This window comes from Peromyscus leucopus, chromosome 16_21, assembly GCF_004664715.2.
Source record: "Peromyscus leucopus breed LL Stock chromosome 16_21, UCI_PerLeu_2.1, whole genome shotgun sequence".
In the NCBI taxonomy this organism is placed as follows: domain Eukaryota; kingdom Metazoa; phylum Chordata; class Mammalia; order Rodentia; family Cricetidae; genus Peromyscus; species Peromyscus leucopus.
This window is the reverse complement of record NC_051084.1, coordinates 59,404,040-59,428,606: the sequence shown is the minus strand read 5'-3', so window position 1 is coordinate 59,428,606 and position 24,567 is coordinate 59,404,040.

Sequence of the window (24,567 nt, the reverse complement as noted above, 5' to 3'; positions counted from 1 at the left end):
GGCTTAAACCACTCTAAATTCTGTTCCACCCATACAGATATGTGTGCATGGCAGTCATGGGTCATACACTTACATGAGCCAAGTGAGTAACAAATGGAAATCAGGAAGGATTTGCCAAAGCAGGAAGGATGCTCAGAGCCAAGATGATTATGTTCCTTATTTAAGGGTTGAAATAGAACACTCTACAAATTAGAGGTATATCCTGTTGTGTAGATGGAGTTACATGTTTTCATATCCTCCTGGTTTCTCTCCTTACCCTCTGTGTAGGCTGTAAAGAAATAAAAATTGTTATTATTAAATCCTGCATGTGTTGGCATCATTCATTAATAAAGCACAGCATAAAATTGCATGCATTTTGCTTCTTATTTTATAACTTATTTCTTACAAGTTTAGGGAAGTCACTCAGACACTTTTAAAGGCTTTTCTCTGCCTACACCATACTGTTGTATTTTTTGTCCTGACACAGGATATGAAAGTTTCCCTTGTGGAAAACAAGCATGATGTTCTGCAACTCACAGGCCATGACAGAGTGTTCTAGAAAATGTGTCATTTCCTTTTTAATCAGTTTGCTCCATCTTACAGATATCACACAAATGTAATCTTGGTCAAAGAACATGCACGGGGAAAGAACAGAGGTTTGTACATGGCTCGTGTTCAAATGTGCATATTTATTAAAACCAAATAAAGGTCCAGAACTCACAATTTCATAATCATTTGAAATTTTAATTTTTGCTTTATAGTTTCCCATGATATGGATGAGAAGCTATAAAGGTCAAACACAATTAATCCTAACAAGAAACGACTACAAAATCAATGATGATCTTTAACCCATCTCAATGCAAGAAAGAAAACATTTAAAAAATGCATGTGTTGATTATGGAGCATGTATTGATTATGGAATTCAAAATACAAACAATATCAAACACTTCAGAGAAATCCCCAGGCCATATAACTTGTTATTGATACAGAACAGAACATTTTGACAATTTGACATAGTAGACAACTACAATAGCATTTACAGTCCCAGAAATTTATATTAGCTAAAGATGCTGGGTGCTTGTATTAATCAGGGTAGTGGTAACCAAATATTCACTAAACTTTGACATCTCTCTGTTCTAACTGGCATATTGATGTCAACAATCTCAATTTTTATTTACTCTTTCCTTTTTTTTCTCTCAGTTCCAATCTGAAGGTGCAGATTTATAACTAATTTACCCACTTCTGATCTAGATTTTTACAAAGTGCCAGTCTTAGGTTCTCAGATAATCATCACTATATATTACTGTGACTATTTTTACCCTTCTGGACGCCTGAATTCTGGAATTCAATAGCTACACACATAATTAAACTCAAAGTGTTCTCTTGTTAACCTCAAAAACCACACCCTTAACTTGACACTTCCCCTAATATCTGACCAAGTAGTTTTGGAACAAATCTTGGCAATATTTATTTAACAAGCCCCTCAAGTGATTCTTTCATCAAACAAAATTCAAAACAATCAAAGTGCTCAGAATTATTTTTAAATGAAAATTTCCCTGCATTTCCTTTTTGGCCATGAGTTCAAATAAAAGTTATTTCTTCAGACCTTTAACTCTATCCACATAACTTGCAAAGAGAAAACTCTCTGGAAATCACTATATATGAAGATTACAGTTCTGTTCACAATAGCCCAACAGGTGATGGAACACTGCAGTTATTTTGGGGCTGAAACTTCAAAAAAAAAAAGTCACCATTTTTTATCTTTGTGGGCTATTTTCAGGAGTATCACTTTTTAATAATAGAGGGACTATTATCCATCACAAAGGTGCTTAATACCATTTGCAGTGAGTCAGTCTCAGTCCTGGAACTTGAAATTGATCCTCCCTCCTGCCAGCTTGTCTGATTCTGGAAACACTGATCAATATCCAACAATTTGTCATTCCAGGTGCAGTAGCTCAATTCCATTGTAGGATTTAAATTCTAAGGGGTGTTTCCATTCATCATTTTATGTATGAAAAATAGAAGAGAAACATAACTTTGACCAACTACTTCAGGCTTTCAGGTGTTCAAGTGTTGACAGGCTTCTTAATCTTCTCATGTTAGGGATGCTTGTGTTTTCTTTCAGGATCAGAAGTGTATCCAAGTAAAAATGAGTAAGGCTGGACGGATGGCTGAGTAGATAGGAGCACACACTGCTCTTCCAGAGGACCCAAGTGTGGTTCCCAGCACCCATGTCCAGCAGCTCACTACTGCCTGGAATTCCAGCTCCAGAGGATTCAACAACCTCTTCTGGGCCCCTGTGTGCACCTGCACTTACATGCATGTATCCTGTCCCTCCACATATGCATAACTAAAAAAAATAAATATTAAATTTGTTTTCAGTTTCAAAGGTCATGTTGTCCAAATATTCAGATGTCACACATGCTTAGTATGTTCTCATCTATCATTGCTGATTGCTTACTATCTCATCTTATAGGTTCTCCACATCTTTCTCACAAATTCTCCTTTTCAGGCTTTCAGAAACATGTCTATAAAGAAAGTATCTTTTTTCACATTGAGCAGCTAATATTATTTTTGACCATTTTTTACACCAGCACTCACAAAACACACCATGATACATGTAGAAGTCAGAAGACAACTCGTGGAGTTGGTTCTCTCCTTCCTCCATGTCTGTCCAGGGAATTAACTGAACTCAATTCATTAGGTTTAGTGGGAGGTATCTTTTCTACTCATTCACTTACTTCCCTGGCCCTGATGTCAGCTTTTAGTGATGCTATTGGTGAATGTTTTTTAATCATGTTACAATAGCATTACCATTGCACACTTGAAATACATATCAAGAATCTAAATTCTCAAAATCTTCAGACACTGTTCACATAAACAAAGACTACAAAACATGAGCAACGTGAATTTGCTCTGTCCCTGTAATGTTTGTGACTGTGTTTTGCCACCATTTCATTCAAATGAGCATATGCATGAAACTGATCATGCTTTCCAAAGGATAAATTAGCTTAAAGATAATGGTAGAATAGTTACCATCCTTTGCTCTTCAAAATCGTATTTTGCTCAATAACTAGGGTCATCAATCTGAATTTAGGAATAATCCCAGCCTATTGTTTACTCGATTCTTTTACTGCGTATTCATAGTATAATGTCTAGACTCCTTGACATACACTGAAGAAGACCCTCCATGTCATGACAATACTTTTTCATGTCCTATCATGTAACTATAGATGTAAAATAGCATGGCAAGAGGTAATTGATTATGGTCAATTGTAGGTCAATTTTCCTGCCTTGCCCACAGTCAGGACAAATCTTTGTCACCCGCCAGTCCCACAGCCGCTCAGACCCAACCAAGTAAACACACAGAGACTTATATTGCATACAAACTGTATGGCCATGGCAGGCTTCTTGATAACTGTTCTTATAGCTTAAATTGGTCCATTTCTATAAATCTATACCTTGCCACGTGGTTTGAGGCTTACCGGTGTCTTCACATGCGGCCTGTCATGGTTGTGGCTGGCAGTTTCTCTCCACCTGGAAGCTTCCCAGAATTCTCCTCTCTCCTTGTCCCACCTACTTCCTGCCTGGCCACTGGCCAATCAGTGTTTTATTTATTGACCAATCAGAGCAATTTGACATACAGACCATCCCACAGCAGTCAATCTTCCACCCCAAGAGTCCTTCCTGTTCCTCCATACTCCATGCTTTTATTTGCTCTACTGACTGAAAACCTTCCTCAGCCTGTCTCCACTCAGTTCCATTCAGAGAAAGTTTTCATGTTTCTCCTTCTAGATTGTATTGTTTGACTTATCTTCATGTTCCTTGAATGCCATGTCCATTTTCTATCCACAAATTATTGTTATTTTAGTCTCATTTCCTTTTGGTACATCTTTTTGCCCACTGTGACTGAACTACTTGAGAAGAAGGACTCAGTTTTATCTGCATTTCAGTCTCTGGGCTGTTGGCCAATTGGCATTCATAAATGTTATTGAAAATATGAATGAATGAATGAATGAATGAATGATAAAAGGTCAGTTGATTTGGAGCCTACAAGAAGATGCTTAACTATAAATAGGCTTTCATGTTGTCAAATACATGAGCTTGTTATTTAAAATATATGAAAGACTGTAGACTAGTGGCTGTGGAGCCCCCATGGGACTGGACTAGGCCTTCTGGACACAGAAGATGGTTGTTTGGCTCAAACTGTTTGGGGGGTACCCAGGCAGGGAGATTGGGATCCATCCCTGGTGCATGGGCAGGCTTTTGGGAGCCCAGTGACTCTAGTGTGACACCTTACACAGCCTTGGTACAGTGGGGAGAGCTTGGACCTGCCTAGGCTCAGTGTGCCAGGCTCTGCTGACTCCCCATGGGAGACCTTGATTTGGGGGATGTGGAGATGTGGGGTGGCTTGGGAGGGAGGGCTGGGGGTGGGAGGAGGGAGGATGTGGGGTCTGTGGGTGGTAGGTAGAGTGAGTAGGAAATTTCTTAATAAAGAAAAATGAAAAATAAAATATGTGGAAGACAAGATTTGTGCCTTACAATTTATAAGGTTTTTAAATGTTTTATTTTTATTTTATATGTGTGAGTATTGTGCATGTGTGTAAGTGCACTGCATGCATTCCTGGTGCCCGTGGAGGGCAGAAGGGAGGGAGGGATAGCATGGAACAGAAATTACAGGTGGTTATGAGCTACCATGTAGATTCTGGGAACTGTACCTGGGTTTCCTTCAAGAGCAAAGTGCTCTTAACTGATGAGCCATCTCTCCAGCCACTAGAAGCCTTGAAAAGAATGATATCTTTTTAAAAAGTAATATAATTTTATCATTTTCCCCTTCTCTTTCCTTCCTCCAGACCTCTCCATATACTCCTCCTTGCTCTTTTTCAAATCCATGACCTCTTTTTTCATTAATTATTGACAGATTAGTCCTATGCTCTTTGTATATATGTTTTCAGGGTTGACCATTTGGAACTGCATAAGCAGTTGGTGTGCTCTCCTCCAGAAAGACTTGTTTTTTCATCTACCAGTGTTCTTTGGTTGCCTGTAGTTCTTTGGGTAGGGTTGACGCCTCCTGGGCTCCACCCTGTCCACCTCCACATTAGTGTGTTTGTGACTGTTGCCCTTGTTCAGCCCATGTTTAAGCAGTTGCATTGTTGAGAATTTGTGGGTGTAACTTCTGACATTTCTAGGATATACTGTCTCACAGCAAGCTCTCTGTTCTCTTGCTCTGACAATCTTTCTGTCCCCTCTTCCAAAATGATTCCTGATCTACAAGGCTGTTTCAAACAAGCATACTTTATTAATGAGTCCTTTCATTTTCTATGTTTTGCTTTTTAAAGTTTACTTATGAAATAATCCATATACTTTTGTTGCTGGAGTTATCTCCAGTCCTTCCCAGCCTGCAACCACTTAGATCCAAATAAACACACAAATGCTTATGCTATTTAAACTGTTTGGCCTAATGGCTCAGGCTTCTTGCTATCTAGTTCTTATATCTTAAATTAACCCATTTCTATTAATCTCTAAGTTGCCATGTGGCTCGTGGCTTACTGGTACTTTACACCTTGCTTCTCATGGCTGCGGCTGGCAGCGTCTCCTGATTCAGCCCTCCTGTTCCCAGAATTCTCCTCTTTCTTTGTCCTGCCTATACTTCCCGCCTGGCTACTGGCCAATCAGCATTTTATTTATTAACCAATCAAAGCAAGACATTCACAGCATACAGATATCAACAGCACTTCCCCTTTTCTTTTTTTTTTTCAAAAGTTTAAGTGTAAGAGTTTAAGTGTAAGAGCTAGTCAGTGGTAGGCCTGAACTAATGGCCAAACAGTTTAATTAATATAAGCTTCTGAGTGATTCTTTTATAAGCGGTTGCAGGGTCTGTGGGGCTGGGCAGGACTGGAGAAAACTTCAGCTACATACTTTTCTCCTAGTGATATCTTAAAAGGACAGTGGAGACTGTATGGTATGAAGAATTAAGGTTTCTGTCTGATATCCCAGCGTTCTTGTGTTCTAGCTATGAATTTGTTGAGGCTCATCCTCAGAGTCTTGATTTCTTATGTATAAAATTATTATCATAATGCAAATATCTTGTGAGATTTCAGTGAAGATCGAATGAGACAGATAGGTGAAAATACCATATACTTTTCTTTCTTACCTAAGTAACTCTTTTCTATTTGTTCCCATTTCAGCATAGATTTGCTTTTAAAGAAGTCCAATTTGAAAGCAACTAAATACTTGTTAAAAGCATATTGTGGGAGCTGGGGGGATATCTGAGTCAGTAGAGTGTTCACCTTGTAGCATGAGGACTTGAGTTTGGAGATCTGGTGCCTACATAAAAGCTGGGTGTGATAGTGTGGCACAGGCAGGCCAATCTCTGTAACTTTCAGTCTAGTCTGGCTTACGTAGCAAAATGCATGGCTTACACAGTGAGGCCCCATCTCAAAAATAGATAGATAGATGATAGATAGATAGATAGATAGATAGATAGATAGATAGATGAATTACTTGCGCTCCTCAGTTGACATGAGTCTGCAATTAGCAACTCTGCAGAATCCTCCCCTCCCAAGCATCTTCTTGTGCATTGCTTGCTCCTGCATCTGCCCCAAAGCTGGCACCAAAAGCTCACCCTCTCACCCAGTCAGTGCAAACTTTCCCTCCACTCTGCATTTGCTCCATCTGTCTTCTCAGAGGCAGAATAAAGACCACCTATCAGTATGCATACATTTGTAGTTTCTCTTCCATTCTTATGTGTGATGCCTATAGCTCTAGAGAAGATGCACACTGATGACCACAGGCATATTTCAGTCTCTCGAGACTGTACATCCACCTGATAACCCCAATAGCATCAAACTCACATGTTTTAGCTCTTAGCAGAGAGGACGAACAGTAACACATTTCTTTCTAATTCACCATTCAGTGCTTTGGTGGTAGAATTTCACTAACAATAGAAATTTTGTTTTCTGTTTTCAGGAACTTCAAAATACGGTCAATGATGCATGAAAATAATGTTCAGGTTACTGACTGGTAAGTAAAATTAATGAAACTAGCTAATCCTTTTTGTGTGTGTGCCCACCACCACCCAAGGATCTGGAGATGTAGTCATGAACTATGTAAATATTAACAATATGAACTTAATTCAGGAAACAGGTTGAATAGGGGAAATGTCTAGAACACCAGGCAGACATATTCAAGGAGATTGTCATAAGCTTTTATTTGAAGAATGGCATGATTTTGTCAGAACTGAAGCAAGGAAGATGGCATGTGTGGAATTGAGAGTTTAGAAAGAGCACACAATAAAAGCTAAGAAAGTTTTTTTTTAATCTTAGAAGTCTATGCTGAGGAAAGGAAGATTGGTAGACGGAAGGGATATTACATGTGAGCGACTCATTAAAGCCAACAAAATGTTTTCCTAAGAGCAGCGGTAAGTTATCAAAGTAATTCTGATTGGGACAAAACACAAACAGGCTTGAATGCTAGGGACTAGTTTAGAGCTAACTTCACTGGTCCAGGAAGAGGAATCGGTAGTGTGAACTAGAGTGATGGTTGTCAGTGTGGGAGGATGTCCCTGTACATAGAAAAGTTCAGGAGATTAACTGATAATGCCTAAACATGATTTGAGGAAGAATATAGGAGAAAACTTAAAGTTTCTGGCTGGAATATTCAAGGTACGGATATGGAGGGAGAGGCAGATTGGGAGAGGAAGATGCTGAAGTCGATATCATGCATCAGAGAGTTACTGGCAATGGTGTACTTGACTCACAAACAAGGCTAGATGTCATTCTAGATTTGTTTCTGTTGCTGTGGTTAAAACCATGATCGTGCTGGGCGGTGGTGGTGCACGCCTTTAATCCCAGCACTCGGGAGGCAGAGGCAGGCAGATCTCTGTGAGTTCGAGGCCAGCCTGGTCTACTAAGTGAGTTCTAGGAAAGGCGCAAAACTACACAGAGAAACCCTGTCTCAAAAAAACAAAAAAACAAAAAAACAAACAAACAAACAAAAAATGACCCAAAGCTACCTAGGGAAGGAAGGTTTTATTGGCCTACAACTTCAGATTAAGGTCCGTCGTTTCAGAGAAGTCAAGACAGGAACTGAAGCTGCTGGTCACATCACATCCATGATGCCTACTTGATGCTTATGCTTGGCTAGCTTTCTCACTTTTACATAATTCAGGACCCAGCCTATGAGAAAGAGCCTCATGCACTCAAGGGCCTTCCCACATCAATAGACAATCTCATGCAGATATGCTCACAAATCCACCCCATCTAGAGCCTTCCCCAGTTAGGCTTTTTTCTCAGGTAGAATGTTAACAAAACTAAGCAGTATCAATGCCGTTTATGGAGTGTTCAAGAAAATCAAGAGTCTAGCCACTGAAATGGTCCACTGGGTTAAACGATCCATAGTGCACCTAGGTTCTACACGTTGCTTGAGAGGATATCAGTGTGAAATGGAAATGGAGAGGCGACCGAAGAGAACCCCAGCAATACTAACCTGTGCAATAGACAAGCCCCGACTATCATATGGCTTGATACTGGACTCTCGTTTCCCCTTCACAGCAGAGTGAGGTCAAGCTGTGACATAGGAACAAAGGCTCTGCTAACCAGGTAGTTCCACCATCCTCAGGAAATGTCCTCAAAGTCATCAGGGCAAAGGAGGGTGAAACTATGTGAAAGCCCTTATTGACGCAAACAAGCGTGCAGCCCTACCTGTCATATTGAAATTGTCTCGAATCAAAATGACCCTTTTAACATCCAGGAGCTGGGGAAATTTTTAATAGTTACCTTGGGAAGAAGAAAAGCCAGGAAGTTGGTGAGAATCAATACACACCCGTAGAGCAAACAACTAATTTGGTGACATGGATGCAGAGCAGGAACAGAGAGAAAACTTCTAGGATATTTGAAAAGAAAGTGATACCCAACTTGAGCATTAAAGAGCAAGCAGTTCAGTAGGCAATCAGGAAGGTGTTCTGGGCCTCAAGAACAGAGAAAGTGATGCCCTCAGAAGGTCGTTCCTAGACCAGGGATCCAGGGATCAGAGGGAGATGCAGATGCAGGGCAGGGCGAGGGCAGAAATGAGGAAGTTCCAAACGTGAGGACATCAACTTCTTAAAATACTTCATCTAACGCATGTTTCCAGACAAGTCAGAAATCAAGATCCCTGGGATACACATAAGGTGAGTTTTAAAGTAATTCATTTGCTCACTTATTTTTCTTTCAGGCTGCATATTACATTATGTTACATGTAATGAACAGACCCACTCACACATAAAATACATAGAAACACTGACTATAGACTCCAATACAGTTTATTTACTTGCTTATTATATTTTTAAAATCTTTATTATTTTTCTAGTTTTTTTCTTAACCCTTTATGAGAACATTGACTAATACTTTGGAATATTTGCAAACTTTGCTGTCATTTTCTTATTAGAATTCTATAAAAAATATCACCTTGCCAACATGAATTTATATTAAAACATTTTTAAATGTTTTCTCTAAACAAATACAGGTTATTTGTTTTTTTTCTTTTAATGAACAACTTTAAAAGGATGCATCAGAACAATGTTTCTCATTTCATTCAGAAGAGGCAATAACAAAATGTGACCTGAAGCACTATTAAGGTAATTGGAAGTGTAATTATTACAGAGAATTTTGAATTTAAATTGTCAGTTCACTGAACATGTTACTCAAATACCTGCCAATCTCTCTCCAAAGGTGTCAAAGGCAGTGATAAAAATAATTCCTGATGAATTGATTGAGAAGCTGCAGATTCTGAAGTCACGGTGTATTCAGTACATAGTATAATTTTATTTTTGAATTGTATGTTTCAACTCTTTCTAAAGACTGAATTGATTGTAATTTTATCTAGCTATTTATTGGTAAAATCATAACCATCATATTGTATTTTCCTTTGTGTGGCTTGGAGGTTATCAAAGCTAGGACGTAACTATCCATGCTCCCTAAATGGAAAGTAAAACCAATTTTGATTCTAGAAGAATGAGTAAAAGATTTTCAAATGCAAGTTATGAAAAAATCATGTGCAGCCAGGAGGTGGTGGCATATGCCTTTCATCCTAGCACTTGAGAGGCAGAGGCAGGTGGGTGCCTGTGCATTTGAGACCAACCTGGTCTACAGAGACAGATCCAGGACAGCCAGTGACACACAGAGAAATCCTGTCTTGAAAGATTAAAAAAAAAGAAAGAAAGAAAAGAAAAGAAAAAATGTTGAGCATTTCCTAGAAGCATAAAAACTTTTAAACTAAAATGAAAGAATTGTAAATAAAGGTAAAAATGTATCAAGGCAAAAAAGAGTCCCTGGCAACCGTGCCAGAATATCAATTATTCCGTTAGTGTTTTTTCATGTCACATGAGAATCCACATTCCTACTATTCATGAACAATCTGCGTGGACACAGACAGAAACACTATACTTTCTCACATTGTAACTATGACATCATACTTTGGGAAACTCAAAAGTTCAGCAATAATTCTAAATACTCTGGCATGCCTGTGAAGCCACTGCCAAAGAAGAAAGAGCGCCACCTAGTGAATTCCTCGAAGAATCTTCCCTATCAGTCCCTCGTTTGGTGACCTTGTATCTACTGTGCTCACACTTCTCTCAAGCCACTGATGCTAAATCCATAGGGAATGAAATTCTCTCACCAATGCTGTGCACTTTTATTTGGCATCCAGTGTCAGTAATGTCCATACGCCTTTGCATCTACCTGCTAAAATTCTAGGTATGCTTCAAGACACAATGTAAAATTCTGCTCCCTCACTACAACTCCTGCACTGCCCTTTTCCCCAACCAGTTACTGCCTGTGGATTTTGTGCTTCTACTGCATTTTCTGTTATTCTCTTCTCTCATATGCATGTATATTACAGTCAAATGTCTGTGTATTTCATGAAACTAGTTTAAGGGCAGAATATGTGTATGATATGGTAAATACTCAGTTTTTGTTGCACGGATTAAGGAATTAATCTTTAGAGGTCATTTTCCTTTTGTATTACTATTACCTGGTACTCTGCTAAAGGAACACAGATTCTAGAATATGTTTGGGAAGTGTCAAAGATATTATGGAGTACTCCCATCATATCTTTAATTTGATACTTGTTGGCTAAATGACCATAAAAAGATTTTTATCCACTGTGAACTTCCTTACTTCTGGATGATAATGTATCACTAACTAATAGACTCAAAATATTAACCATTTATTACTTTATACAACTAAAAACATACTCATTTGATACTCAATGAGTAAATGTATTGATGTAAACAACGCCATGTAAGGAGATACACTAGAAAGATGAGCAGCCAAAAACAAACCCTGATTGACACAGAGAAACCCTTATCGCAGACACTCCCTCACTGTTCCACCTAGACTACACAAACTCATCTCTCCTTCTCAAATTCATGCCACTGTGTGTAGGAGGTTCAGTAAGAAACAAGGACCAAGAGATGAAAAGTGCAAACAGCTTGACATGTATAAGAAGAGATGGCTATACAGACAGAGGGGTCCCAAGGGCTCACAGCAGAAGCAAAGCTACAGGATTCAGCCTTGGTTGATGCTAATATCAGGGAGGGAACACTCTTGGGGAGGCTGAAAGAAGCCACATGTGGTGGTAAAAGAGAGGTCCTATCACAAAAATGAGGCAGTAGGAGGAATTCCAACTGGTTCAGGACTCTTGCAGTATCTTTAAAAACAGTGAAGTCTTTCCAAGGGATCGAGGGTCCCCCAAAGCTTCACAACCATCAAAGCTGCCCTGAGCCAGCAGCTTTTGGGGTCTTGTATGGCAAATTCAAAGAATAAAATTCACAGACCACAGATGGCGAGTTTTAGAGAGTTGTTTACTATGGACTCAAAGGTGGATACTGAAGAGAGAGTGTACAGAGCTCTAATATAGCCGAAAGAGGCCCGGGAAATAGGGCACTATTACGTTGTTAGTCTAGAGGCCATTTAAAGAACTCTGGGTATGGAAGAGAGGATCAGTTGGTCAGTCCACTTGGCCCACCCAGGTATCCAGGTGTCCCCTGTCACTTTCCGACGTGTAGGCAAGCATAACCTACAGTCAGAGGTGCTCATTGAGGAGCCGACAAAAGAAAAGCTAGAACTTTCTTTGGCATTTCTGGCCTCCTCCAGCAGGGACATTCTCAGAACGGCTCCTTGGCCACCTTCTGTCTGCTGTTCTTCCCAGCTAGAAAGACAAAGGAACAAACTCAAGCGAGAAGGCAAGTGCGTTCTTCTTAGAGTCAGACAGAAAATTTAGTTATGGGGCGGGATGGGGGTGGGGGCGGGGAGAGGCACCAGGAGAGCGGCTTTGGCAGAGCAGGAATACGCTCCATGTTTTGAATGCTCTGGACTCCAGAGGAAAGAGGAAGGTAAATTTTTACAACTTCATGCTGAATGTTTCTCAAACATGTCACACGTGTCTAAACACTCCAGCATAAAGGCTGCATCTCATGCCGATTAATTCAGACTCTCTGGAGGCTGAAATTGAACTTTGAAACTTAAAAAGACCCACAAAATGTTGAAGAGCCCTGCTTTAGTCTGAGGCAACTACCCTAATAGGCTTCTTGTGCCGACTCCTAGACTGATTACCAACCCATCAACTGCCTCTCAGCTTTGGACCCGAGGAAGCTAGGTATAGTCAAGATATTCAACATAATGCTGAAGTAAAAGACTATGCAGAGATGGGATGTCTCACCCCCAAGGACCAGTGCCAGACTAGAGCAGAATATGAACCTGTGAGACCAAAATGAGCCATCTTAGAAATAAGACCAAAATGCTTTCACCCTAAAATTAAGGCCTAAGATTTCTCCTTTTGGGAATAGGCCATTAGTTACTGAAGCCAGTCAGTTCAGATTCCAGAAACCAGGAAATGTAAAAGTACAGAGTCACAAGATAGTGACAAGGTAATGCCTGCCGGACAATGGAATGTCCTCTCCCTGGTTTCCAGGGTAACTGACCACAGAAATGCCCCCACCTGAGGGCAGCCAATGAGAAATGGTGGTGGGCAACCACTCCCTTAGAAGTAATTTCTAGAAGTTCCTAGAAGCGAGCCAATCAGAATTGTACCCGTACCAGTACCCCTAAATGATGTAACCTTGTGATTTTTCCCTTTAAAAACTGAGCTTGCAGACGGGCAGACACTTCCTCCAGCTCCCACTGCATTGGATGTATTGGACGAAGTCCCTGCCTAGGCTTGTATATCCAGAATTAAACCTTGCTTTTGCATTCCGGCATGCTCGTCTTTGGTGGCCTCTCTGGGGGTCACGATCTGGGCATGACAAACCTAACCTGGCCTTTCTAGGAATCAGCATGCAGGCTCAGCTGTGCATAAGGACAAGGAGGAAAGGCTCACAATATCAGCCTGCACATGCCCCAGAGTGGATAAGGCAGCAATCCTTGCTGACCCTACAACACAGTAACAATTATTGTGTGCCATACTTTGTCTCTGTCTTAGTTAGTATTTCTTGTGGGAAAAGGTCTGTACATGAGTGACAAGTTGAATGTAAGTTCTGTTTTTATTATTTTTGTTTGAATTCTGAGTGGTAAGCAGAGAGCTATAGGAATACCTCGAAAAGCCTAGCGCAGAGGACATCTGAAGGAAGAAAAATTTCATTGCTGATGAAATATAAATATATTTCCTTTCCCCCAGGTTCTTATTTGTGTAGTAAAAGGGTTATTTGAAGACACTTCTTTTTTTTAAAGAAAAAAACAAAATTAATAAAGAATAATTTAAATTATAAAATTTAGACAACAGTGTACTTTTCAAACCTATCTTTATTATTATTTTAAAATATGGATATAAGATATACTTTAACATGTAAATATTTATGATTAATTTTGCTTCTGGGGTTTTCTATTCTATCATGTATGACTCATTATGAATATGAAGACTCTTTCAAGAACCGAGTGAATAAACGATTCTCAATAGACAAAATAAATATGTATTAGGTTATGAAAAGCAATTACAAATGTTTATGTTATGAAAACCAAGCTTTTAGAACTTTTAAAATCAACTGTAGAATCCCCCATTGGAACTGTTATGAATTCACAATACTGTTGAGTTCTAGCCTGGCATAGGCTAGCCTTACTTTTAAATACTTCTAAACATACATGGTAATATTTTGGAATCTCTATTTGAACACCAAAATTTTCCGTGTCAGTGAGAGGAAATGGTCAGTCATTCATTTAGTTAACATAAAGGAAAAAAATCACAGTGAAACTAAGTGATCAGTGAATATAGGCAATATGGATTAACCTCCCAAGCTTAATAAATGAGATTAGTGAAACGAGATCATATCCTGAGCACACTTATCAGAAACACAAACAGGCAAAATCTTCATCATTAGACATCATGCTAGGGATGGCTCAGCAGGAAAAGGCATGCTGCTGAGCCTCATGACTCCAGTTTGATTCCTGGGAGTGAGTGGCGGAGTAGAAGGACAGAACTGGCTCCTACAAGTTGTCTTCTGACAGCCACACATGCTGTGGTATGTACACACACAAAAAGACACACATATAAATAAATAGATAGAAGATAGATACATAGATAGATAGATAGATAGATAGATAGATAGATAGATAGAAAGAGATAGATAGATAGATAGATAGATAGATAGATAGATAGATAGATAGATAGATCAACAGACAGACATAGTGGTTTGTCTTGATAGTGGGAAAAACTTGCCCTTTCAGGGCTGCTATAATATTCATTATTTTGGATATAGGTTTGGTTATCTGAACATGGTCAGTTTAAGCAAATTCAATATAACATACATCTCTGCTAGATGTGTTTTTCTAAGAGCTTTGATAAAATGTTCAACCCCCACCAGAAGCGCCTCCACGTAGCATAATGGAAGAAATCAGAAGCAGCATGGACGGCCACTTTCCATCTTGTACTCGGTGTGCACCTCTAGGGTTACTCTCCATGTGGCCTTAAGAAATCACCTAATTTCTTTGGAACCAGGCTCCTTGGTGATAAATGTGGGTTATGAAAGCTTCATACTGCGGCTTCCTGCACACGTCTTGGTGATTGTGAACTACAGCTCCATCACACACCATTTTTCCTGTATGAGAAAGCATTAAAATGTTTCCTAACAGCCACTAGTATTGTAATATTGAATGTCTTGTTGTTATTTCTAACCCAATCTGTAGGAGTCAAATCACCTACCTGAAAACTTCCAATTAAATAGAAATACATGACAACAGTCTGACATTGGAACAGATCACCTCAGGATGGAAGGGTTTATCCCTTGGACATTGACCTTTACTTTAGAAGGCATATGCTTTAATATTACAGGCATTGCAAGAAGATAAGTTTTCAGTGTTTTCCAGATTAGGAAAAAAAATCAAGGAACTGATGGTCTTTGAGTCAAAAGAGGAAATGACCTCATCAGAGATGGAAGAGACGTGGTCTTTGGAGAGGATGGTAAAGAGTAAGAAATCTTTGTAAGAAGAGCATGCCAGTTAGGGGGGTGAATGCAGTAGCACTTGAGTAGCTTTTAATACTCAACTTAGGGAAAGCACTGATGTGAGAGAACTGAGGGACAAGGATCATGCTGGGCCCTTTCAAAGTGGGATTTATCAGCAGGGACCTGGGGAAGCAAACAGTCAGGTGCCCGCATGTGCAGAATTATGAGAAAGTTATCGGCTTGTTAAGTCTGGCTAAGAGGGAGGATGGTGCACAGAATAATACATTATCATGAAGAACTAGGAGAAGCCATGCTTCATGGACAGGCATCAGATTGTCCACTGAGAGGGATATTTCTAAATTACAGGCTGTGGCATGTAACAAATTTAAAAGATAAGAGGCATTAGTTGATTAACATAGGATATTAAATGTTGTTATTATAGCCCTATGCTTTCCCACCCATAGCCTTATGGTAAAATAATAGAAAGAAATAATATAAATATTCCAGTAGTAGCTCCTCCCCAGCCCCAGCTGATACAACCACAACCCAGCTCCAATATTTAACTCTGAAAGTGAATGGAACATCAAATGGTTCAGGAGCATCATGGGAGAATGGAAAGAAAGACTAAGAAAGTCGGAATGCCTGCTGTGAGAGAGTGTATGACAGAGAAGCTGTACCTGCGAAGTGTTAACAATTTGGTCATTTAGAGAATGCCTGAGAAATGACAAAAGCCGTTGACATGCCAACGTGGATGCAGAAAGTCTAATAAACCCCAATCCCTAGATGGAGAGTTATAGGCTATTAGTGGTCACTGAGAGAGGGAGAATCAGTCTTCAGGGAGCAACCTCCTAATAGGCTATCCAATCCCAAGCAGTCAGGCCTAAACTGTAGCTGGAGAATTTCTCTCCAGCTCCCACTAAGTCCCACCAGTCCCGGAGCCCACTTATAAAATAAACATACAGACTCTTACATTATTTAAACTGCTTGGCCATTAGCTCAGGCCTATCATTGTCTAGCTCTTACTCTTATATTTAGCCCATTTTTATTAATCTATACTTTGTCACGTGGCTTATCAGTACCTTACATCTTCCTTGTCCTGGTGGTGGCTCCAGGCAGTTCCTCCTCTCCCTTCCTGTTTCCTCTTTTCTCTTCTCTGTTAGTCCCGCCTATACTTCCTGCCTGGCCACTGGCCAATCAGTGTTTATTTATACAGAGCAACACCCACAGCACTTCTTTTTTTTTCTTTCAAAAAGGAAGGTTTTAACTTTAACATAGTAAAAACATATAACAAAACAATTATCGAGCAAGAATTACAGTTACAATATTAAAGAAGATATCTTATTTATCTTATATTTGTGAGTTTAAGGTTTTATATCTAACTTATCTTTTATCATGACTAAGGAAAATTGTAACTATTTAGTTTCAACTACATCAAAGACCTCAGAAGGATATAATATTACCTGAGAAATGGGAGAAACATTAGGTGACTGTCCAGGCTTCCAGCTGTCTCGGTCTCCTCTTGCAAGATTCCCAAAAGTTGCTTGCATCCATCTACCATTTCTCAGGTACCATTATATTCCTTCTTGGGTCTTTGATGGGATTGAAGACTATCAGTTATAGTTACAACTTAGTATATATATAATATCTTAGATATAACATATTAAGTATTAGACTCAGGTTCTTTAGGATAGGACACCGTTTGGAATGATCTTTGTAACATAACTCTAGACTTCTCTGGATTTTAGTATGTGTTTCTTGCTTGGTATTGTTCTCATTGATTGTAGTTCCATCTTATTTAGGTCATTATCCCTCATTACTCCTGGACAATATTTGATAACCATTCCTTTGCATATAGTCTTGTATTAAGTTAGAACCTTCTTATTTAGACAAAAAGAGGGGAGATGTAGTGGGTAGACATTCCAGCTTTGGTCTGGAAGTTCCAACCCCCACTGAGGCTTTGGTAACTATCACGCCTACAAGGCGGGGCGAAGGGAGGGCCCTGAAGATCCAAGATCGGGATGTGCCACACTCTCTTCCTTCTTGGACTGTGGAAGCTAGAGGTAGATGGAGGAGAGTTGTCCAGAGAACACTGCCAGACTGTGCTGCATCTTTCACAGAACCCACAACCTACCTATCCCTTCATTTGTAAGTTATGCCATTAAATAAATCTCCCTTTTAACTACGTGGAGTGGCCTTAATAATTTCACCGATACTAAACACATACACATAATGGGCAACAGCAAATGAATTCAGGAGACTAGATTTGTATGTACATACACACATATTTGTATGCATACACATGTAACGATAATAATTACAGAAGCAGTCATGATTTTGAGGGGGAGAGGGGGCACATGGGAGGAGTTGGAAGGGGTTGAGGAAGGGGAAGGAATTATGTAAGTACAGTACTCATATAAAATTCTCAATTTTTTTTAAATTGATGAATGAAATGTGAGGATGAATTATGAGAGATAGAAGTCAAGGGAATCAGGGTTTGTGGCCTTAAGGCTTATTTGTTGATTTGTTTTGAGACAGGATCTCAATGAGTAGCAATGGCTGGCCTGAAATTTGCTATGTAGACCAGGCTGCCCTCAAACTACCAGAGATCCAGTGCCTTTTGCCTCCCAAGTGCTGGAATTAATGTCATTCAATTAAGGGATCAAATAGTCATTTGCTAAGACGAGAAGCACTAGATAGCAGATTCTCAGAGGTAAGAGAAGCTGATAAAGGCACATCAGGAGGAAAGCAAGCAAACATCTGGAGGACAGGGCTGTCGGCTTAGAGAAAGCAGGCTAATGATGTGAGTGACTGGGAAGTGAAAATGAAATTTAGGAAAGCAGGAGGCAGGCCTGGTCCCAACAAGAACTACTTATGTGGAGGGGAAATTCAGCCCAAGAGAGACTGTTCTTGTTTTTCTTTAAAATGGGAGGCTTTGCAAAAAAAATGGCATACTATGTATGTAATTCTTATGAGAAAATTAATAATATTTTAAAGAAAAGTCAAGATGATTTCTTCTGTGTCAATGGGGAAGATACAAGTCTTTCCTTGTATCAGAAGATACAAAGAGCATAAGCCTATCTGAGTAGAGGGGTGTGGGAATTTTATTTTGATTTGTGTCTGAGAAAGGTGAACTAAAGTTAATTTCTCATAATGTGGAGTGTAAAAGAGAAGTTGGAGAGTCCAAGAAGGAAAATATAACCTACATTGCTGACGTACATATTGTTAGCCAAATTCAAATATGTACACATTTAAAATAAAATGCATCCAATTTTCTCACATTTTATAAACAGGGGTTCCTGATTTTGTTTACATTACCTTTTGTTTGTAACACATTGATTCATAAATACATATTTTACAAGGGTCAATGAAACAGAGGTGGAAAAGGAAGGAAAGGCAGGGGAAGGGACTGAGCAAGACCCTAAAGTGAAGAGGGGGTGTGGGCCTGAGAGCACAGGGCATTGGCTGGTCTCATATGGGAGTGATAAAGACAGACATGATACAGATGTGTGTACAGGGAATAGTTCGATTCTCCATAGAATCAATTTTCTCAGGTGAGAGATACATAGCCAAGAATGATGGAAACAATGAGCTGGAGTAGACATGATAAACAGAACGATTTGGATTTGGAAGAGTTCCTGGGGGTGGGGGGAGCAAAGGATGCTTGCTGAACAAGTGTGTGCCAAGGAGGACTAAGGGTCTCTGCTTCTCCTCTTGAGCTCTGATTGTGTATATTTTGTGGGTCAACAGCCCATATGGTTACCTGATTTTCTCTAGAATTCTCTAAAGCTAAAAGATAAATGGCTTTTTTTTTTTAAATGGAAGCCAGCCTTCTTCATGAACAAGAAGCACATGGGAGAAGAAAATCCAGGCTGGCTATCCGATGTAAAGGTAACACTTGTGGAATATTAAATACATATTCATTGATTCAGCCACTCAACAAAAGATTACAGAACATCTTCTATATGCTACAAGTTAAAAAAAAAAAGTAACCTATAGTCAAATGGGAATAAGATAGTAATCAAATTAGCTCACAAATAAATGGGAAATTGCAAAGTGATCCCACTGCAAAGGAAGAGAGGAAGGATCCATAATGGCATTTAATAATGACTTTACTCCCTTGGAGGGATGCACTGAGAAAGCTGCCCACAGGGTAGGAGTGAAGTCTGCCGCACACAACTCTGAAGGCTGAGTAGGAGCCGCGCAGAGGAAAATGGTGTGCACACTGTACCCTGGGTGGAACAAACAACATATGTACACACCAGAGCTGGGAGGTAGAGAAAGCACAGGCAGTGCTCTGGGCTGAGCGCCAGCAAGAGGAAGAGGAGCTGGGTAATAAAACACAGCAGGGTTGACAACCGCGTTAATATTGTCCCTTGGTGCTGAAGGCAAAGAGAGACAAGGAACTTTTCAGCAGGATGACCGTATATGCAGAAGTGACCGAGGCAAGAAGTGAATGTTTACAGAAAGTACTTGAAACGAAAATCGTAGAGTTTTGTGATGGATTTGATAAAAAGTGTGAGAGAACTGGGGGCAATACAGCCACCTGGCTTCACTGTCTTTCTTGACAGGACAGATGATACACTCATAGGTTTGTGGAAGAAGACCAAGAATTCAGATCCTGTCATATGAAAATTATAACAGTAAGAGTAGAAATGCATACGTTAGTTGGCACTGAGCAATTGTAATCAATAATTTTTGGTGATGCTAAGTATAATCTACATTCTAGTGGGTTTTTTTCTCATGTTACATGCATTGGTTTTAGGGTTTTTACCTTGGCTGTTTGTTTTTGAGACAGGATCTCAGTATGTGGCATAGCCTAGACTGATACTTGCTATTTAGACCAGAGTGGTCTCAAACTAACAAATCCAATGGCCTCTGCCTCCCAAGTGCTGGAATTAAAGGTGAGTACCAATGATAGGCACCTTCGCTGTTATCATTTCTGGTACACATTGAAGGATGATGTTTTACTCTGCAGAGTAACTTCAGGGCTTGGTAACCTGATTTACATTATAAGAAGTGGACATCATCACGGTTAGGAACTTGCAGAGGAACCTAGTAGGAAGCACTTTATAGACCATGTTGCATCTGTCTTCAGGAGCCCTAGAAACTCAGTGGTTGACTGGTTCTCTCACTTCAGACTTAACCTTTTTTCACCTCACTGCATTTATTTTTAATGCAATGCTTAAAGGCATAATAACTGAGGTAAACCATAATCTGCCCAGAGAATCCCCTGGTCACATGGTGGAAACAATTACTTGAGAACATAAGACTATATCGTAAATAGCTAAGGCTTTTTTCTTCGTATTCTTCAATGGGCCAACTTCTCATCTTTGCAGCAAATGGATGGATCTAGAAAAAAATCATCCTGAGTGAGGTAACCCAGACTCAGAAAGACAAACATGGTATGTACTCACTCATAAGCGGATACTAGATGTAAAACAAAAGATGACTAGACTGCTACTCACAACTCCAGGGAGGCTACCTAGAAAAAAGGACCCTGCCAGGTGGTAGTGGCACACACCTTTAATCCCAGCACTCAGGAGGCAGAGCCAGGCAGTTCTGAGTTCGAGGCCAGCCTGGGCTATAGAGTGAATTCCAGGACAGGCTCCAAAGCTACACAGAGAAACCCTGTCTCGAAAAACAAAAACAAACAAACAACAACAACAAAAAGAGTAAAGGTTGAAAACAGGACCCTAAGAAAGACACAGGGACTGCCCAATGACAGAGAAATGGATGAGATCTACATGAGCAAACTGACCGTGAGGGGGGGTAATGAAGGACAAGGGTCGAGGAAAGAGAGCTTAGTGGAGTGGGAGATCCCAGCTGGGAGAAGAACAGAGAGGGAGAAGAAGAAAAAAGAGACCATGATAAATGAAGACCCCATGGGAATAGGAAGAAGCAAAGTACTATGTCCCCTAGAAATCCACAAAGATGCCTCCACTGTAGACTACTGGCAATGGTCGAGAGAAAGCCCAAACTGATCTACTCTGGTGATCGGATGGCCAAACGCCCTAGCTGTCAGGGTAGATCTCTCATCCAATGAGTGATGAGAGCAGATGCAGAGATCCACAGCCAAGCCCCAGGTGGAGCTCCAGGAGTCCAATCGCGAGAAAGAGGAGGGATTATATGAGCGAGAATTGTTTAGACCATGAATGGAAAAAGCACAGGGACAAATAGCCAAACTAGTGGAAACACATGAACTATGAACCAATGGCTAAGGAGCCCCCAACTGGATCAGGCCCTCTGGATAAGTGAGACAATTGATTAATTTGAACAGTTTGGGAGGCCCCCAGGCAGTGGGACTAGGACCTGTCCTTAGTGCATGAGCTGGCTTGTTGAAACCTGGGGCTTATGCAGGGACACTTTGCTCAGCCTGGGCAATGGGAGGAGGGAACTGGACCTGCCTGGACTGAATCTACCAGGCTGAGCTGAATCCCCAGGGGAGTCCTTGCCCTGGAGGAGATGGGAATGGGGAGTGGACTGGGGGGGGGGGGGGGGGGGGGAGTGGCTGGAGGAGGGAGGACAGGGGAATCCGTGGCTGATATGTAAAATTAAATTAAATTATAAAATAAAATTTAAAAAAGAAACAGGAAAAAAACCCACAAAAGAATTAAATGGCTCTGAAAGCAAAAATTCAGAGTCAGCAGAAGTCCGGTTTTGTAATTAGGAAGAGAAAATGACAATCATTCACTATCAAAAGATATATTGTTGAAAGAGCCGACCACACACGCAAACCCAATCGTAAGAACAAGGCCACTAAAGAAGGATATGGGAAGAAAGGTAAAAGAGCATTGTTATAATTAGATATTATCAGCAATAACAACGGAACACCTGTATTTATTAGCATCTAATAGGATGTACTATTCTAGGGCAGCATGTTTTCTTGAATGCTATTACTGTAAGTTTGGGTGAATGTCCCATCACAGAATGTATTGTTTCTTTTTCTTGACTTCTAAGACAATGTGCCAAACATTAAATATGAAAATTTGACAAAATATTAAAGAAGTCACACTCCTAAATTTACCTTACTTTTTGTTTTTACCCCCTTTCAGTAATTTATATATATATATATGAAAATTATCCTCTATATTTTGTAAACATTTTAATGTCTTACATTAAACATTTACCTTTTCTAAATATGCACAGCTTTATTTTGTGCATACTTAGTAAGTAATTATGGAGCTATTTCGTAGCATATTAATCTAATAACTTATGTTTAAGACTGTTTCTATTTTTCACTGTTAAAAATATAATGAAAATCTTTGCATGTACATATTTGCCTCTGATAACACGAAGCAAGATATTACATCAAATAACATGAACCACTTTAATATTTTACACATATTTTAATTTTCTCAGCTATGCACCAAGTCACCCTTCTAGTCACAACATAAGGGAGTGTCTAGCCAGGCATGATACTGAATTCCTGTAATTCTAGCACTCAGGAGGACTGAAAGGTTTAAACTTTCCCACTTTTACAACCTAATTTAGGTTTCTCTGAGAAGGGCAAACAGGTGTCTCTCCCAACAAAGGGCTGTTTATCAACAAATTACAGTCGGGGATGAGGGGAGAGCTTAAACAAAGCCTGAGTCAGTCCCACAATGTCTCCAGGACAGTTCTGCAACCCCCTTGAAACTTATCCAAGTATGTCCAAAGATAAACCTCAGCCAATTAAAAGTATACTAATGCAACTGCTTCTTGTTTAACAAATTATTTTTGAGATGACCTAGCCATCCCTGAAGTTCCGCTTGTTGTGCTTAAAAGGAGCCTGCATGCTCCTCTCGAGGTCGTTGCCATTTTGTACAGGTGAATAGATGCTCTTTGCTCTTGCATCCTATTTGAGTCTGGGGTCTTTCTTCAGCATTTTCTCGGACATGATGAGAGGGAGAATCTGAGTTTGGGACCTGTCTAGGCTACAGACCCTACATAGTGAGAGCCGTAGGGTTTTTGATAAAGGATTGGGAAACAAACAAACAAACAACAACAACAATAACAAAACCCCACAACCTCTTTAGAAAATGGATATCCACATTAAAGGAGTGGATCCATGGCTCACCATGAACAAAAATTAATTCAAATGTATTATAGGTCTTAATGGGAGACCTGAAACTTCAAAACTGCTAGAGGAAAACACTTCAAGATATAGACAGAAGCATGGACTTTCTGGAAAGGACTCTAATAGCTCAAGAAAGAGTGGACAGACAAATGGGCTTGTATGAAATTAAAAAACTTCTGCAAACGAAGGAAAATAACTGAGCAAAGATGTAGCCTATGTAGTGGGAGAACTTATTTGCCAGACAGTCATCTGAAAGGACACCAATATCTAGCATTTATAAACAAAACTTTTTTTTTTAATTAAAAAGCAAGAGGATGGGGAAGGACTTAGTGAGTAAGAGAGATTGTTGTCAAGCATGGGCACCTGAGTTCAAATCCCAAGAACCCACATTAAAAAGTTGGCTGTACTCCATTCTCTCTTATAACATCAACACTGTCAGGTTGAACACAAGGTGCTGCTAGATCTTGCTGGCTGCCAGGCTAACTCCAGGCTTAATAAGATACACTGCCCCATACTCAACCAAGCACCACCTGTGACCCAACCAAGAACACTGGCTCTGGATCTCTGGGCACCATTGTAGTGAGAGAGTACAGGGTGGGGAGATGGAATAGAGAAAGAGGCAGAATGGCTCATGGGCTGAGGAGAGAGGCAGATCTGGAGATGTCAGGCTGGTGAGGAATGGGCTGAATTGAGTGGCTACCTGGCTCCCCAAGTCCAGGGAGATGTCTGGGCCTGGGCTATAATCAAGGGCTAGGTTTTGATCTGTGGCCCTGAGGCAGCTGAGGGTGCCTGTGTTGATGTCTGTGGCTCCTGTCACTGCTGAGGGCTGTTCAAGGACCTGTGGTATGAGCTACCACCTGAGGCCACATTGATGTCCCAGGTCCCCATTACCTCGAGGGACCATGCCAATCTGTGTGGCCTGCACTGACAGCTGGGACTAAGGTGACATCCAGGCCCAGGCTGCTGCCTAGTACCATGTCTGGGTCCATGCTAAGGATTGATATCCATGGCCCATGTTGCCATCAAAGGCCACATAGGTGCCTGGGGTCTGGGCTGCAATCTGTGACCATGAGGCATTCTGAGGGCCATGCTGCTACCAGTGACATCCTGATCTGAGTGG